The sequence below is a fragment of the Thunnus thynnus genome, chromosome 11 (genome assembly GCF_963924715.1).
Source record: "Thunnus thynnus chromosome 11, fThuThy2.1, whole genome shotgun sequence".
NCBI lineage: Eukaryota > Metazoa > Chordata > Actinopteri > Scombriformes > Scombridae > Thunnus > Thunnus thynnus.
In genome coordinates, this window is record NC_089527.1 from 6,048,661 (window position 1) to 6,063,483 (window position 14,823).

Below are 14,823 nucleotides of genomic sequence, written 5' to 3' on the forward strand. Positions count from 1 at the left end.
AGTGAAGGATCATGTCCGTGTCTTTAATTCCTAGTGGTTGGTCGGAGCACCTGCACAGAGGACGATGGTATTGATAGGGTTGAGCAATATGGATAAATTCCCTTTAGCATAATATTTGTAATTTTATATTGTTACATTTATAGATACATTAAGGTATAAAATATTTCTGGATAATGGATTGAAAAACATAAATGACCACATAGGCAAGTGTGATTTTGGTCCATTCAGTGAATTAAAGGCACAATAATACAAAAATCAAATATTACCATTACTTTCCAACAATGGTCTATTACATACATACATTTAATACCTATTTTGATTTCTTTTGACAAATTTTTGACTATATTTTTCTCTTTTATAGAAATAATTTGGATTTGAAAGTGTTCAGGAGCTTTAAGGAGCAGCTTCCACTGTTTCATGATCGTACAGCATAACCTCTGATTGTGGACAAATCTGTAATGTATCACTGTCAGCGTATATATATTGTCATACTGCCCCACCCCTAGATGTTTTGCCATTAATCCTGCGCCTGCACACCTTCTCAGTGAGGTTTTTTTTTTTAATTCTGACAGGTGAAAAGAAGCAGCTGGAAACACAGTGTGTCATGGAGGTACAGTAACGCAGGCTAATAGCGGAGTTAGCAGTGACACAGTGCAGTGACTGGAGGGATCAGACCTTCCAAGAAGAAGAAAAACATTATTCATGACATCACTGACAAATTATACAGTTACTTTTTCTGTTCAAGACACACAAGAGGTGAAGTTTGACAGTAAGTTTAATTAACCTCTGCACAGAGAATGTGATGAAAGACCTACAGACTACAATGGGCAGTAAAGAACCCATCAGTACTGAGCAAAATAATCATTTGCACATACAGGTGTGATATAAAACACCCTCAAACGCACAGTTCAGAAGCATAAAGTTTATATCTATAATGTTGTCATTGAGCCGCAGCCACAGCTTCCCTCCTCACTGAACTCTCTTTATCCTCACACAAACAGATTAAGTCATCAGACCTTAGCGAGGAACCAGAGATCCAGTGTCCATTTTCCCAGTGCTTTCATGTGCAACACTGGGCCCAGTCTAGCCCTCAGGAGCTGATTAATCTGTACGTTATCCCCCAGCCTGCTGCCCTGCCCTAACCCCGCTCCGCTCGCCTCGCAACGGTAAAGAGAGAAGAAAAGGAAAGGAAAGACACAAGGTGCAATCCAACACCCCTTAGGAGTTCTCTCCCACTGAGTGGGAGTATTGTGGAGCAACTCAAACAAACAGCGTGTGTGTGTGCCAACAAAAGGTTCCCAAAGGAGCTGAGTAGAAGCAGGAATACCTACTCGTGGATCACTGTGGTTCCTCCTCCTCCTCCACTCTCACCTCCCGCTGCCCTGGAGAGCCAGGACGTTTCCAAGCAGTGAAAGTTCATGAAGCAGCACCTTTCCAATTGCATTAAATCAAAAACGGCTAGTAGCAGAAGTGACGGCAGTTGCGTGATGTAAAATCAAGTCTTTGAAGGATGTAATTTATACATTTGCAAATATTCCGAAATGAAAACAGTAGCATGCACGAGCTTTGCACCTGCATACACACACACGCGGTGCACAAACTGTCAAAGACATCCTGCAAAACGCTTTCCGTCGACTGGCGTGTCCCCGGAGAACCTCTGTACAAGCCCAGGCCATTGAAACGACTGGTTATGAAAAAAGACGAGGGGGAAAATTAAGTTCCCTGAAGACAAACATACACCATCTCAGATGTCTCTCGCAGTGCCACATCAGTGTCTGTGCTGTCAGCAAAGAAAATGCAGCTCCACATTTTTTTTACTTTTAAGATTAAAGTTACCAAAAAGCCAAAAGAGTTTTGCGGAACAGTTGAAGGAAAAATCACACATCTCAGTAAACTGATCGGAAAGCAAATAGAAATTTAATATTAAAATAGAGTTCAGCTGATATTTATCTGTGAATGTCAGTCTCTACTTTTCATCAGGAAGACCATCATTTATATGTTTATTTATGAAGTTGTGTTTATGCATATTCCTCTTTCATGTATATGCCTGCCAAACTCACTGCCCCCCCCCTTCTTCTTTTTTTTGCCTCCTTTTCCCTTTTTTTTCCTCTCCTGTGAATTATTAAGTGGTTTCTGTCCCGGTTCAATTTGGAGGCGACCCATAGCTGGGTTTTCTTTAATCCCACTAGATTTATGGAGGCCTTGCTCTTAGCGGTGGCTGCTGTCACAGAATGAGAGCGCAGGCAGCCGCCACAGGCCACAGAAAATGAGAAAGAGGAAAGAGGTAGAGAGAAGTGGAAAAGGTAGGTCTGTAGCCAGCCCCCTGCCAGTCAACCCTTACGCTTTTATTGGCTACCACTAAAGCACTTACAGTTAGACTGGGTTAGGGGGAGGCCCTTGGGCTCCAATCACCCTTATCCACTTTGAGAATACCTTAAAGTACTCAGTCAACATGACACTTCTTCTTAAACGCTTTCAAAAATCCCTGTCTTTTTCCATGTTCTTCCGCTGGCGCCCACATACGCACCTTTTCCTCCCCATCCTGACTTAAACTTTCTTTTCACACAGGATTATGGGATGAAAAGTGAGCTCCCATCAACCGTAAAAAAAGGAAGCACTTTCAACAGGATGCAAACGAGACCGTTACCTCTCCTTATACAAGCATGTAAACGTGTTGGAACACCTCAAAGGGAGTATGAGATTGATGGCTGATCACATTAGCGAATTGAATGACTATTCATGACTCCGCGCGCCAGTGTAATGCCTCCGTGTTTGTGCTCGTCATATGTTTGTCTGGCCGGCTGTGCGAGCGAGTGTGACTGGAGGATTCCTGCGATGACAATCCCAATCAATCACGACAGCCACTAGAGTGCAGAGTTCAAGAGCCGTTTTGGCAGCGGGCTTCACTGGGGGGCCTGCCAAGGCAAAGAGACTGAACTGGAGTAATGATTGCCATTAGGCAGCTTTATGAATATTTATGACAAACATCTGCACTGAAAACATTGCATGAATGCTACACAGGACTGCGAGTCAATTGTGCTATCCTTCATTCACGAGTGCCAACCGAACAGTAGCTGGACGGCTGATTTCTGACAAGCCTCCAGTGGGGTCAAAGGTCACAGTTGAAGAGGTGTCAAGCACCACCAGTAGGGTAAACCCAGTGTCTGAGGTCATGCCAAACACCTGATGGCTTCAGGGGGCTGCTGGAATAAAACCACACACCAAATTAGATTTAAATAGATGTTTTTCAGCCGCAGATGCTCAGATTACAGAGATGAAACCTTAATGATCAATGAGGAAATTAGGCAGCATCAGACCTAAAAGAACTCTGTGATGAAAAGACACATAGAATACAAAACAATAATGCAATGAAATGTTATCTGTTGTAAAGCAATTTATGCCGAGTCAAATTAAATACAGTACATTAAATAGAATGAAAATGGTAATGGGAAAGAGTGTGATTTACTGAGATAAGGTTGTTAATGCTGCAACAGTTATTTTGGTTTATCTTACATGCTGTTATTAGCAGTTATGGTTATTTAATAATTAATGAATGCCTTGTTAGTAATAATGGAACAAACATCACTAAAGAGGATGCAAACTATAGTAATAAATGCATGCTTTTCAGTCAAAATCCTCTTCTTTAATATAAAGCTTTGTTTATGTTATCACTACTTGAGCTTATTTATTGAGATTTCCATCAGTTAAAGGGTTGTAATTTGCTGTAACTTATTAAAACACTTAGTCCTTTAACTTAAACTTTAAGTAAAATATCCACCAAAAGTGGAATTACACACAGAGGCCTCTCTAGTGTCATGACGGTGTTTTACGGCAGTAACGTTGCAGGTGGAAAGAGCAGCAGTGATGCATGCAAATCAAGCGGTAATGACTAATAGGTGGGGCTAATTAAAAATAACGAGCTGCGTGGATTGTCTTCCTACCAGCCATCGCTGCCGCTGACATCGTCGACATCCCGGTTTCATCTTCACATATTAACATAAGTTTTCATTAAAGCTTTACTTTAATTCGGTTTGCTTGACCACTTAAGGAAAATAGTCCACTGTAAGCTGAATATCACACACGTGTTTGATATATAAAAGGTGTTAACAGCTACAACTGTTGGCAAATTTACACATCCAGACAGACACAGAGCAACGTTATGATTAATTTGGAGTCATTTTTGTGTCCACCTGATGAAGGTGGAATATATAAGTGCAATATTCATTCCGCTTTTTGCTCTGGTTTGTTCTCCAACAACTTGACTAGATGTTTGACTCCACTAGTGAATTGCTATCTGCTGTTTGGAGCTGAGCAGTGAGTGTACGGTGGGTTTTTATAACTTCTTTGGTGAAAAAAGGCTGTAAATGGCTGATGAGAGCTGTGAGACTGAACCGATACACGCCTGTATAGCCTAAACTATGAGCTGAAATGAGTTGGTGATTATTCTCTGCGTCCGTCACTCTGAGTGACACCTGTCACATTTAAAAATACTGACAATTGCAGCTTTACGGTCTTTAAAGAATCAGTTATCCGCTGAGATCCATCCAGATGAACAAATCATAATTCCTGAGCAGAAATATGAGGAGAAACACACCCTAAAAATAATATTTCACATGTCTCCCATCAAATTATTACGTTATTTCTTCTGTGGCATATTTAATCAGATCTGCATGTGCATATAAAATATTATTTGCTTTTGCTGCTTGTTATATGTTTGTGTCATTAAAGCGTCAAAGAATGTGTTGAATTACAGCATTCAGCAGGAAAACATAAAAATCTGAGCAGTACGACTATCAACAAGTACTGAATCACTAAAATTAATTCCACAGCTAGAGCTCATTCATCATTTCAGGGCCATGTATAATATAACATCCATATAAAGGATTTAAACATATTTGTTTGGGATGACTGACTTCAAAGACAGCTTAACTTTCTTCTTCTTCCTTATGTAATATCTAATCACTTTACGTAATACTAGAAATGTCCTCTAATTTATTATATTACTCTGTCTTCAGGATCATAGGTATGCCTTTTGATGTTAACCAACTTCATGTTAGTTTTATTTTATCATATAGTAACATACATACTGCTGAAGAGTGACATATCTCACATATCATGTAAATAATAATAATAATAGGGAATGTCTATACGTCCTGTCCAGAGGTTAATGAGGAAGAGATTTGGCTGCCAGATGTGCAACTGTTGTACTGCTGTTTATAAGATAAACACATAAGGATTCTTCACTTTAGTAATGAGCGTGCAAACAAGTAATTTTACTGCAGCCAATAGACTCCTGCTGAGGACAAGGAGATATGTCTTTGTGTTGTTCTCGTGGTTCTTCTGATACGTTGACGCGATGTGCTTCACTTATGTGTAGCCCCCACTCCTGCCAACAGATTTAATGGGGCAACTTCATCACAGCGCTGCTTAATATGACACATTTTCCAAAGTGATATTAAGGCTGCGTGTGAGAGATAATTACTTTTTTGCTTCTGGAAAAAAAAAAAAAAAGGCAGGGGCCAAAGACAAATTTGTCCAAATGAAAAACACAATTAGGATTCTTACGCATCCTCGATTGGTGATAAAGTATTACAGGCTCAAGTCATGTGTATCAAATGGTGTAATTCTATTTCTTATCAACAGAGTTGGAATTAGCTGAAAATTAATGTGAGTTCCACAGAAGAAGAAAAAAAACTTAACTCTCCACACAAAATGTCAGATAAAAGTGTTTCCTTTGGTGGACAAGTGCAAAATCCTCCTTTGATGGCTGACAAACCAAAGCCATTGTTATAAAAAATAACCTCCCCCCCTCTCTCCACCGTGACGCAATTGTGACAGAATTATCCCCACTCGAATACTCGGACTGTGCCTCAGACGTTCATTACATATCTTATTACAGCGGCTGGCATTTGACTGTCTGCCACAGGTGATCTGGATCCAGCTTGAGCTTGACATCATACAGTACAACAGGGGAGGTTTCCCAGGGGGGGTCAAACAGGGGCTTGATGGGATATCGAGTTAATGAAAACCACAGAGATGTGGGGATGTCTGCGTCTACAGTAGGTGATAAAGCTGGAGACAGTTGGGAAATTTGTGGTTTGGGTTTTATGGGAATGCAGCGGCCCCTGGGAAGTGTTTTAATTTAGTTTGTATGCTAAAGTAAGGCGTGGGTGGTCTTGACTGCTGTCGCAAGCTGTTCCTGAAAGCAATTAGCATATGTGCTATGTGTCATTTCCTATTTCTGTTACCTCGTGCTCCTGCCCATAGAAATGCGTGTAAACATTTACATGCATTCATGATTCATGTGCGGGCTTGTTTTATTCCTCTCATTGACATACGCATACAAACACACACACACACACATACACACACACAAAAAAAGAAGAAAAGGTGCTCTACAACCCACCAATTTCAAAATTGTCATTGATATCTAACGTGATAGAAAATTCCAGTTCCAATTCCAGTCAGATTCCAGTACGCAGCTATTCTTAGGATAACAAATGACTCACTACTGTCTTAAGACCCAGGGAATCATATCATTTAAATTTAGTTTTCTGCTGCTTTTGATCCAGTCAACCGTTGCATATTCTCCATAATCTCCGATGTGTAGTAGACATTTATAGTAAGACCTTAGGCTGCTTTGTTTTTTTTATTATCTGCAACACTGAACAGTTTCCTTTATGACTGATAATTTTATATTTTCCTCTGACCCTAACCCCTAACCCCTAACCCTGTGATGTACCTCAAGGTTCCATCTTAGGCCTTATTTTATTAACATTATATATACTTTAACAGGGGACTGTTTTCAAACAAATACAACATCCTGTATCATCGCTATGCCAACAACATGCAGCTGTACTTCATTTTAAACCTGAGCAAATGTATGACCTTCATTCTCTCATCCTCAACTTTTCTTGAAGATGTTAAATACTGGATGAAATTCCACTACTGTTTTGGCTAATTCTCTTCAAATGTCCATATCGTCACCTTCCTAAAATAATGGCCTACGTCATTTTTTCAGGTTTCTCAGAAAACACAAAATAATCATCATGGTCTGCACAAGCTGCCTATAGACACTGCACCACAGGCTACTATAATACCGGTCAAATGATGTTATGATTACTAATATTATGTTCAAGTGAGATTTTCATTAAAGAAAAACACAAAAGTAAAGAGGATCCTTTGTAATTTTTTAGTTATACATATCATTTCTGGCTGTTAGATTACAATACGGTATTCAAATCTTTCTTAATTAGATCATGTAATGTGGAAAAAAATTAGACAAAAACTGTTTAAAAGGCAGAGAAGAGTTAACAGAAAACCTTATAATCACTTGTAACAGCCACAGATTCTGCAGCCTTTTCACTCTTTACTAAATGATAGCTTCATGACTATTTAGCTGACTATAATGCTGACTAAAAAGACTAAATAACTACGCAATATGACGATTCAGTCACACTCTTGACGTAGGCCGTTATACTACAGGGGTAGTGACGATATGCAAGAAGTCTGAGAGTCATTTTTGACGCTGCTTTAAAATTTTTACAAACAAATAAACTGTTCTGTCAGTTTTAGCTTTTTCCACATTATATTGATGCTGAAAATAAAACCTGTATCTGGAGATCTGGAGAGCATCTTACATGCCTTTATTATTTATTTGATGTTTTGACTCTCTTTATGTGGGAGTCAGTCAGTCTTCCATATCTCCTCTCTGCTGGATCCAAATGAAGCAATGAGAGTCCTCCCTTATACCAAGAACAGAGACCACTTTTCCCAGGTATTGGCCTCTCTTAACTGGTAACCGAGCTTTTCTCCCACATTTGACCTTTTTACAGCTTCATCTCAGTCCTCTTACTTATAAATATCACAATAAAACTGCTGTAATTTTGTCTGTTACACAGATATTCAGCTTTTTTTTTTAATTTAACTGTATTTGAATTTCTCAGTAAAGCACTTTGGTCAACACTTGACACACACACACACACACACACATACAGAGGTTGGCCTCCTTGGCTCATTGCAGCTCAAGAGGGGGGCCCTTCTTTTGACAGAGGCTGACACATTGAGTGAGGAGTGCGTTTCAAGTGGTGCCAACAGCCCTTCTGTCCTCATCCCTCCTTCCACCTTTTGTCTGTGAGTGGCGCTCCATGTCATGGGCAGGCCTCCTAGCGAGTCTCACTGACCCGCTCCCTCCTCCCCGCTTCTGACCTCCCCTCACTGTTGTTTATGGAAGAAGTATCATCCACACTCTTATTATTCCAGCTGGGACATGAGCTACCTCTGCCATGCCGCCTGGATCATAGATTTTTGTAGCTGCAGAGAGAGAGAGAGAGAAAGAGAGGATTTTCACATTCACATTCCTGTCTGTGCCAAATATCTTTTTCAACCATTCTGTCTAAAGCTTAAAGATAACAAACAAGGGGAAGTCATTTTACTACAGCTCGGTATCAGAGGCTAGACTTAAAAAAGGTTGGATGACCTTGCTAAGGGTGTTATCCGCTATGTGAGTACTCTCCTCTATGTCTGGAGGAGGGTGGACCCACCGAGGTGTCAGAAATGAGGTAAGAAGTTGCACGCCAGGGAGTTGGAGGGGTCAAACAGGGTTGGGCTTGTTTTTCAAACAGACACTGCCAGCTCCTAGCCTTCCACAGAGTGTGAGGGTCTTGACGCACTGCCGCTTCCTGCTCTGAGCCCTGTGTACACGTCCTCTTCCAACAAGGACTGGCTAGTCAGCAATGGGCTCAAGCGACGCCGGTACAAAGTACAGAATTTAACATGGCAGCTCTCGTATGCTCCAGTAACAGCCGTTCCATTTAAAAAACGATGGCACCCCCAATTTTTGGTAGGATTTAGAAACATCATTCATGCAGAAAATTTTTTTTTTACCAGCAATAAGTCACATTGGCAGCGATGCTAGCCAAAACACCTCCCTTAGCCTTTGCTGTAATCATATACTGTAATGATATAGAGCCCACATCAACACTGTTTGGTGGCTACAGCCAAGTTCTGCGGGTTTGCCTCATTCACCTCCATTACTCCTTTAAATTACATACAGACAACTCTTACACTCAGCCATTTTTCAAGTGCTGTTTACCACCTCTTCATTTATTTTCCTACATCTAGAGTTCACACACAGCCTGTAATGTAATATACTGTTTTTTTTTTAAAACCATGTGGAACATATGTACAGCACATATAACCCAGTTTAATAACTTGGTATTCATTGCCCAATCATGTGTCCATTAAGAACTGAAATGCTTCCTGTACCATGTTCAGAGAGGAAAGTGGAGTACAGTGAAAAACAATTCATTGGAAATCCGCTGGAATGACCGGATTAACTTGATAGGAGATAATATAATAACACACATATGTATTTAAGAATAATGACCATGAGACAAAATATGGTCAAAAGGATCAGACAGGTTTTAAACAAGCAGTTTTGACCATTTTATTTGGAGCTAAAGCTTCAAATACTTCGTCAATGTCACCAGTAATCCCCTACTGCACAGGAAAACTGAGAGTGAACATCAGATACGGAAGGTCAAAGTTGAACCACAAAGTGGGTCTGTAAACTGTGGTGGATGCTCAAATTTTACAGTTTGCCTTCGTTTTTTTTCCTAAATCAGTTTGGCTACTGTTGGAGTTATTTGTACCTTGTCTGACTTCTTTCTAACAACGTTCCTGCTTCCAAGATCTTTAGTTATCACAAGTGAGATCCGACGGCCAGAGCTACAACAATAAAAACCCTGAACTTTTAAAACCATTTAAAGCCATGCAAGTGGCTATTTCCACCTATTGTAGTAAATCTGACTTCTCCTCAGGTTGACATTGAATGAATTACCTGGCATCACAAAACGCTTATGAAAGATTTATGATACGTTTCATGAAAAAAAAAAAGCACTGTTTACATACAGATCACAAATGGTCCCGTTTTACTCTCAAATTGCAGATAAACTTGCGAGTCCTACAGTCCTCTTGCATATCTGCTCATGGGGTGCAAGTATGTATGTGTATCTTTTGTTTATTTAAATGTGTTAAAATTAAAACGACAGGACATGATTGCATGTTGCACATTTGGTGAAACGGCCCACTGGTGTAAATTGTCACATGTTCAACAAAACTGACAGGAGAGTCAGAGTGATGTCAATCAAGCACAGGTTGTATGCACCGACACAGTCCTGAGAAGACGTCTAATCAGCCGGACCAGTTTTACAGTTTTCAGCGGTGATCCAGAATGAAAATTCAGCTAAATGTTTTTTTTGCTTTTGATATTCATTTAAGATAACAAAGATTGTTTTTGAGCAAAAATAAGCACACACACAATAAATTAAAATATATAATAACATAAAAATAATATATATAATAAAGAAATATTTCGTAGATTTTAGTAGAACCGTTGAATTTGAGATTATATTTCATCACAAAACAGTTCAAAACAAAGAAAACTCCACCAGCATAAAATGCACATGGCCACTAAAATGCAAGGTTCAATGTGGAGCAGAGAGAGAGCAAAAATTAATTATTAAAAACATTAATCATCTCCCAACAATTAACACTACAACACGTAAACAAACAAATACATAAATAAATAACTGGTAAGGCCCTTTGACCTCAACTTCACCAAATATCTTTTGAGAACCTCTAAAAACAGCAAAAAAAACACTCAAACATAAAACTTACAAGCAGCATCTCTAATTCTGCTAATCAGGCTAATTAAATAACAGCCTCAGTGCAGGTGTTGCATGAGTGTGTAGCAGCTTTAAGGCCATTAACCATTTCAGTTTATATTGTTCTTTAATGGTGAAAAAATGAGCAGTTAATGCGTTACGGTGGAAGGATCTTTAGCATTTGCCCACTTTGCCAAGTTGGTAATCCATCTGGTTTACTGGTGTGATAAAAAAATAATAATTTTGTGTGAAACAGCAGAAATAATGGCTGGAAAATAATCCCAACACAAGGTCCAGTTATTAGATCTTTATGAGCTTTCAACCACAGCTGCTGACATACTGATCCCAAGGTCGACAATTAACTCGAGTGATTTACATGATCCCCTCGTTTATTATTATGAACACTCTATTCGTGAGATTTCCATTAATTTACAGAAGTGTGTACACTTTCATAAATAAAGCCATCAGTCAGGAGTTAAGTAGGGTTTTTTATGCTCAGCTAGATGGCTGCATGTTATTGTTTTCTCCTCTCGGTGTACATCTTCCCTACGTGTGTCAACCTCCCGGCCTTGTGTTTGACACAAGCGGTGGGAAAAAAAAAAAGCTTCCTCATCTAATCCAGCCGCTTAATCACGTCATTTAACGCATTGTTAAACACATTAAAAGCCGGTTGCTTCACAATACCTAATGTTAATGTAGCGAGTAAAATAGGCTTGGAAGCGAAAGTGCGAAAATTGGCCGTTGACAGTCGGAAAGATTATCTGAATCTAAATTACCTCTGTTTTTATTTTTTTTTTTTTTGACTTTCTATATTCATACCTTGTTTAGCAGGCGCCGTCACTCTTCTTCTTCTCTCCTCACAACAACTACTTTCACTCGCGACCTCGCCTGACCTCGCTTTTACAAGTTCCCACTCTCTGTGTTTTTATCTGTCTCTCTTTACAGATCACTTATAATTAGCCCAGCAAGACATAGAGAGAGAGAGAGAGTTTTTTTTTTAAATGAGTGGTTCACTAATTGTGTCGCTTTATTATTATAATATTTTTTTTTTTTTCCGTGTCTATATGAAAAGGGGTATTTAGCAAAATAGAAAACAGCTGCTCCATTTATCCCCCTCATTTGTTTTGACTGTCACCGCTGATTCAGACCTGCTTCTGTTCCTCTCTGTTTGTGTACCTTTTGCCCCGTGGTGGTGATGATGGTGGGTGGTATGAAAATGAACAGCGCACAGGAGAGAGAGAGAGAGAGAGAAAGAGAAAGAGAGAGAGAGTGCACACTATTATGCCATTGTTGGCTGATACCGGGGGATTATGAAAATTACATTTACCTTTCCACTAGCCTGTCATTTCAGCAACTCTCCTTATTGACCCCCGAGCCCTTAAAGTCAACGTGTACTGCAATTGTTCATATGCTGTCTGTTCATGCATATATTTACAGTATGGATGAGTGTGTGTGTGTGTGTGTGTGTGTCTGTATTTACTCCATTAAGCTTGTGTATTTGTTCAAGTTTCTATGCGAGCTTGTGTGTGTGTGCCCTCTGTGCTTACTCGAGTGTGTCAGAGATAGTTCCTCCCTGTGTTCTGCGTCGGCTATAGTTTGTATTCTGTAGTTACAGCGTAAGCAGATTTTCATGTTCTCCCGTAGCAGCCTATGGGACTGAAAACCAGAGGTCGATCCAGGACAAGGGCATCTACCGAGGGTGTGTGAATAATGTAGTGCTACTCTACAGTGGTGAGTGTGTGTGTGCATGTATAAGTCTGCTGAGTCTCTGTGTTTGAATGCACCTATAGTCTGATATATCTGTAAGCATGCAAACATCCACAAAGCTGTGATTTTTCATTTGTGCGTGCTTGCTGAGAGTCTCATATGTGCAGGCACCCGTGTGTGTGTAACATCTAACTGAACACGATTTACTCCAGTCCTAAAAAAAAAAAACCCCAGAAGAAGAATAACCACAACAATATATCATCATAAAGCAAATAAATACACCATTACATCCACTCAGTCTTTTACAGCGGTTTTGGATTCAAAGGTGGGTCGTGGTGCTATTACAGCGGCTCCACATACTCATTCAGGGGAAATTGATATCAAAGGTTATTGCTAATTGGGCTGGTATTTCAAAGCGCAGCAGAGTGAGCTGTAAGCTGAATAAAGAAGGACAGAGCTGTGTTAGAGAAGCTACAAAAGTGTTCAAATAGCCTGTAAAAGTCATATTTGGGAGTTGTTTATCTATCTATCTATCTCTTCATAGATCATGGCAATGGAGGCAATCTTAAATAATTAGAAAGCAAACAACACCTTGAAAGTCCATTTTTTGTGTGTTATTTGATGACAAACAATGGAGACTGTGTTGTTGAGGCTGTAGGTGCAGTAAGCAGCCTGGAAGGAATACCTGCAGACATTACTCAGGGCTTCAAAAAAGTACGGCCAACTTCCAGGTAAAACTTTTTATTTACAGTTAATATTATTTTAAAAAAGATGCCAGAACTGAACATCTGTCAAAGACGAGACAGTAGCCAAACACGTTGTTTGTAATAAAGATGCAAATACAACTAAAGGTGATGTAAAGGTCAGTGCATTAAACAGATGCTTACATAACTTTTTCTTTTTTGTTATAATACCATTATTATCACAATAACCAACTGTATTATTAATTTGCTTGACTGAGTTAAATGTATATGAGAGAGTTTAAAAACCATAATTTTATACTTCTTTGTACTTCTAAAACTAAATCTATGCCTTTGGTCATATATGTTATAAAAGTGGTCTAATATTTGTGAGTTTGGCCCTCATGTTAAAGGTCTATTTTTTCCAAGTTGTCATGTGGAGCTTAAGGAAGAAGAAACCCCAGTGAAGTAGCAGTGAGTCTATTTTCTTCCCCATTCAACCAACACTGAAGCACCATCGACACTGTTTTACACTGTAGTTAATACTCAGCCTTGTATAACATCAACACAACCGGCCGTTTTACCACAACTATGTCATTTTGAGCGTGCGTACTATACTATCTGCCATTCTGCATAACGCTCGATCTACTCTTAAGATGATTACGATGACCTAGATAATTATGATGAAAGGGTAAAACGATAGCCAGACTTAGGAAACTAAGAAAAAAGAGGACAAACTGAGTGAAGTCAAAGGAGAGGAATGTGTGTGAAAGTAAATATAATATTCCAGGTTTAACAAAAAAAGAGAGAGACTGGAGTTGGCACTTGACCTTGTGTGGTCTAAAAGTACAGTTTGTGTGCTTAGATAGATACAAACCAATGAAAAAGGAAGCTTTGTAAGGTAAACAGTGGCAGTATTATAGTTGTGCATCTCATTTAAAAGCTAGTGCACAATAAACTGAATGTAAGAGTATTATTGGTACTTGATCTTGCATGTCATTACATTCAATTCACTATAACTACTGTTTTTACCCATGTGACACTTCAAAATACAGTATTCATCATGAATTATTACAGTAAAGGTGTACTATGCAGGATTTGTCAGTTGGTGTTTGTAAACGTTCAAAGATGGCCCTGAGCGAGCAAGAGAGATAGAGAGAGCAGGGGCGGTCGAGCGAGCTAAAGAGTGAATGAAGAGAGCGAGCGGCGCTGGCGAGAAGAAATAAAATGTTATTTTCTGATTGTTTCATGGCTGTTTTACTCTAAAGCACAAATAAACTCAACTCCACACAGCTCTGCAGGAAGGTGCTACATTGCCGGATTTTGTGCTTCATCCTGTCCGCCGTGGCCTCTCCGCTCTGCGTGTGTGTGTAGCTCAGCTCCGCCCTCGGTCAAGCAGACACACAGACCTGCAGCTCTTTATACATCCATGACACAGAGACAGAGAGCAACAGAGCAGAGGAGAGAGACGGAGACGACCCTGTAACCTGGTTGCTACGCTACGAGTCCCGACCTCACACCCTGTGTGCTGTTATTGGCTGAAAGCTACACACCCACTGCCCAAAGGTTGACGCCCAGACACATCCTGGACACCGCCACACCCTTCTAGTGGGTCATACGTGAGGTTTGAGAGGGAATACTTAATACTTGAAACTATCTAAAATCAAAAAGCTGCTTTATAGATCACACAAACAGCTGACCTTGGTAAAGGTGATGTTCTGAGATTGTGAAAAGACTTTCAGAGTGCATGGAAACAATATCATGAGCAT